This window comes from Helianthus annuus, chromosome 6 (assembly GCF_002127325.2).
Source record: "Helianthus annuus cultivar XRQ/B chromosome 6, HanXRQr2.0-SUNRISE, whole genome shotgun sequence".
Classification (NCBI taxonomy): Eukaryota; Viridiplantae; Streptophyta; class Magnoliopsida; order Asterales; family Asteraceae; genus Helianthus; species Helianthus annuus.
Window position 1 is genome coordinate 69305187 of NC_035438.2, and position 5140 is coordinate 69310326.

Sequence of the window (5140 nt, forward strand, 5' to 3'; positions counted from 1 at the left end):
TATGAAAGGTGTTCCAAAACATAAGTAAGTTATCGTTGTTTAGCGGAAGCGTATAAATAAAACCCATCGTAATAGAGTATCAAATATCATAAGTGTTTAACAAGATAATCACGATCCAAGCCCACAACGACCAGCTCCTCCCTGTGCAAGCTCCATGTATCTAACGACCTGCAAGGCATGTAACAGAGGATCAACAACTAGTTGAGCGAGTTCACAGAAAGTAAATGCGTAATAGTATATTCGTTTGTAACATGTGGCTCTACTAGGCCGATAGTACGTTTTATTGGTGGGGGCTTCCCATGTTGTATATCCACTAGACTATTCGTAACCATAAGTGTTCTACATATCCCGAGAACAGTAACACGTACAAGTTTACGTAGGTTTTACGTAAGTAATCCTTCACAACCGAGGATAGGGGTACGCGGGGGTTTACGTAGGTTTTACGTAAGTGCCTGACACAACCGAGGCAGTAGTGAGTATAAGTTCACGTAGGTTTTACGTGAGTGTCCTTCGCAACCTGAGGACAGTGAGCAATACAAGTATACGTAGGTTTTACGTATGTGTCCTGCACAACCGAGGACGATGGTATGGTAGTCTAGTAACAGTGTAAGTACAGTTCTATTCAATCTCAATCCTTCAATCCCAATTCCCGTGCCCTGGGAATCCCATGCCTTAGTAAGAGTGTGAACTCACCTTGGTTTGCTCGGTATGCTATCTATGTGCTCGTAAACAATCAATCAATCAGTCAAGGCCTATGGTAATGCATTTACACACAGTCAGTTCATGTCATTCAGGCTTCTCATCAGAGTCTTTCACAGTTCATTCTAATATCTTTATCCACTAGTATACTTAACCGAGTTAATAAACTTAACTGGATTATCATATATATAACGGTGTTACATTTCAACAAGGTTACAAGCATAGTTTAACTCAATTAACATGCGTGACAGAAACGATATCCCCTCCAGTATTGATAGGCTACGCATAATCAACATACTAAAAGTGTTAAACACTTAATAACTTGACAGTTAACAGCAACTCAGATCATATACAATAAGCATTTTAAAAGTTTAGACATGATTAGCATTAGAAGATTGGGCCTTGTGTCCATACAAAGGTCGGACCTTTAGCTAAACCATGAAAGTCAGACAAAGGCATCCCTTACTACAAAAACTCGGACTAGATATGCCATAGCATTAAAATTCGGACCATGGGGGATGGGGGTTAAAGTTCGGACAACCCCTCCCCTTTCATGCAAAACTCGGACCTCCCATGCTCTTAAACAAAGTCGGACCAACACTTGTCAAAGAAACTCGGACCTGGTAACATCTTGTGAAACTCGAACCTGGTAACATCTTGTGAAACTCGGACCTTATAATGTGTAACATTCGGACAAGGCTTAAAGACTCAAAACTCGGACCCCTATAGCATAATAAAGGTCGGACCTAACAACATGTAAAAAAAACTCGGATAGCATGTGATGTGCATAAACATCGGACGAGATACAAAGTATAATACTCGGACCCATGCTTAACTTATAAACTCGGATCCTTTTCAATGCTTAAAGGCCGGACAACATCTCTATTTCTAAACTCAGACAATTACATATTCATTCACAAAACTCTGAGAAGCATTTCAGTCAGTCGTTCTTTGCATCGTAACAGTTACGTTTTCATTTTTCTACGACCCAGAAACCCTAATTCGTACAATACATGGCACAAATCAAATCAACAAATATCATCATCGTACAAGCAAGTGATTTCACGACTAATCATCATCATAACACAATAACCAAGAATCAACCAGAACACAGAACCATCATATGAAAGCTAGGGTTTTTCAAGTATTACAAGAATCAAGAATTGATACAATCAATCAATCAATTAGGGTTTACAAGTATCACAATAATCAATAAACAATTACCTTGAATGATTCTAGAGAGAATGCGGAAACAAGGTGATGAATGTCTTGCCAATGATTTGGTGATGATTGCCAGAGAATGTGAACTACGTGCTTGGATTTTTGTGTGTGGTTTAGTGAAGGATTAGGGTTAAGTATAATTAAATTTTCACTAATTACTCTATACACCCTGAATTATTATATTTTACACAAGCACACCATCTCACAACAATTTCACAGTTTCACCACCAAGTTCACATACTTGACAAGTCTATCACAAATAACAAACAACCATGCCCAAACACACAATACACTTCATTGTATCAAAACGTATACAATTCCATAGCAACTAATTGTGCAAATAAACAACTAAACAATAAATGAACGTGCAATAAATGCGAAATAGAAATCTTGGAAATTCGAGTTGTCACATTATCCCCAACTTAAAAGAAATTTCGTCCCGAAATTTAGCATGCGGTTACTGAGGAAGCTAGGTAAGTTGTATCGTTTACTGATTTCCCTGGGGTGTCACATCATCCCCCCGTTGATTTGGAATTTCGTCCCGAAATTCCGCAGTAGTAGCTTCAGTCTCAGTAGTGGTTGCACGGTTTTCGAATAACTGGGGGTACTTTTCTGTCATCTGGTCTTCGCGTTCCCAGGTGTACTCTGGGCCACGTTTGGAGTTCCAACGAACTCGAACAAGAGGGATTCTCTTGCTTTTGAGGACCTTAACATCCCGATCCGTGATTTCAACTGGCTCCTCGACAAACTGCAACCGCTCGTCGATAGTGAGTTCCTTAAAAGGAACTATGAGGGTCTCATCTGACAGGCACTTCTTCAGATTCGACACGTGAAATACATTGTGAACTGCACCGAGTTCAGCTGGTAGGTTTAGTCTGTAGGCTACCTTGCCTATTCTTTCAGTGATTTCGAACGGTCCAACATACCGTGGATTGAGCTTGTCTCGTTTACCAAATCGAACCACACCCTTCCAGGGTGAGACTTTGAGTAGCACTCGATCCCCAACTTGGAACTCGAGCGGTTTTTTGCGCAAATCAGCGTAGCTTTTCTGGCGATCACGAGCTGCCGCCATCCGTTGTCGTATCTGAGCTATTCGTTCAGTAGCGTCAACTACCATTTCTGGACCTGTAATCTGACTATCCCCCACCTCTGCCCAATAGAGAGGTGACCGGCATTTACGTCCGTACAATGCCTCGAATGGAGCGGCTTGTATGCTGGTGTGGTAACTGTTATTGTATGAAAACTCCACTAAAGGGAGGTGTTTTTTCCCAGCTGTTGCCGAAATCGATAACACACGCCCGAAGCATGTCTTCTAGAGTTTGAATCGTGCGCTCAGACTGCCCATCCGTCTGAGGGTGATAAGCTGTACTCATGTCTAAACGAGAGCCAAACGCTTTGTGCATCGCTTGCCAAGGTTCTGAGGTGAATCGTGCATCCCGATCCGAAATGATGGAGGTGGGCACCCCGTGCCTCGAAACAACTTCTTTAAGATAAACGTCTGCGAGGGTGGAGAACTTATCCGTTTCCTTAATAGCCAGGAAGTGTGCAGACTTGGTGAGTCGGTCCATGATCACCCATATAGTATCATTTCCACGCTGAGATCTAGGCAGGCCAGTAACAAAATCCATGGAAATTTCTTCCCATTTCCACTGTGGTATTCTGGGTTGTTGCAGTAGGCCTGAGGGTTTCTGGTACTCTGTCTTGACTCTCGCACAAGTCAAACATTTGCCGACGTATGTTGCGATGAGGGCTTTCATGCTAGGCCACCAGTAAGTTGTTCTGATGTCGTGGTACATTTTATCCGAACCTGGATGTACCGAGTAGCGAGACTTGTGAGCTTCATCCATTACAAGTTCTCGTAAACCGCCATATAGTGGGACCCAAATGCGTCCTGTTACATAGTAGGCGCCGTCTTCCTTATGTTCTAATCGTTGCCTTGAGCCACGCAAAGCTTCAGCCTTTACGTTTTCTGGTTTCAATGCTTCCACCTGAGCATCTCGTATTTGTGCAGGAAGATCAGACTGAATGGTGAGCTGTAAAGCTCGTACACGCCTAGGTAAGGTGTCTTTTCGACTGAGAGCGTCAGCCACAACATTGGCTTTGCCTGGATGGTACTTGATGGCACATTCGTAATCATTAAGTAACTCGACCCATCGTCGTTGACGCATATTCAATTCCTTCTGCTTGAAGATATGCTCGAGACTCCTGTGATCGGTGTAAATAGTGGACTTGGTACCGTACAGGTAGTGTCGCCATATCTTAAGCGCGAAACAACAGCTCCCAGCTCTAAATCGTGCGTCGTGTAGTTCCGTTCATGAACTTTGAGTTGACGAGAGGCGTAGGCAATAACTTTATCCCGCTGCATCAACACACAACCAAGCCCCTGTATCGATGCGTCACAATAGACCACAAAATCATCTGTGCCCTCTGGCAATGAGAGAATAGGTGCGCTGCATAGTCTATCCTTCAAGTACTGAAAAGTCGTTTCTTGTGTATTACCCCAACGATAGGTGACACCTTTCTGTGTCAACATAGTAAGCGGTTGTGCGATCTTGGAGAAGTCTTTAATAAATCGTCTGTAATACCCCGCCAAACCCAAGAATTGGCGTATTTCCGTTGGTGAACGCGGTGCAGGCCAGTTCCTGATCGAATCTACCTTGGATGGATCGACATGGATCCCATCCCTGTTCACCACATGGCCTAAGAAGTGGACTTCACGAAGCCAGAAGTCGCATTTAGAAAACTTGGCGTACAGTTGCTCCTTTCGAAGAAGTTCCAAGATAAGACGTAAGTGCTGCTCGTGTTCCTCCTGACTCTTGGAGTAGATCAGGATGTCGTCGATGAAAACAATGACGAACTTATCTAGATAGGGTTTGCACACCCTGTTCATAAGATCCATGAAAATTGCAGGCGCGTTCGTAAGCCCGAAAGGCATGACTAGAAACTCGTAATGGCCGTAGCGAGTTCTGAATGCTGTCTTGGAGACGTCCTCATCCCGGACTCTCAGCTGATGATACCCTGACCTTAGATCAATCTTGGAATAGTAACTCGACCCTTGCAACTGGTCGAATAAGTCGTCAATACGAGGAAGAGGATAGCGGTTCTTCACTATGACTTTGTTCAGTTCGCGGTAATCGATGCACATCCTGAATGTGCCATCCTTCTTTTTCACGAATAGTACTGGAGCTCCCCAAGGCGAAGAGCTTGGACGAATGAAGCC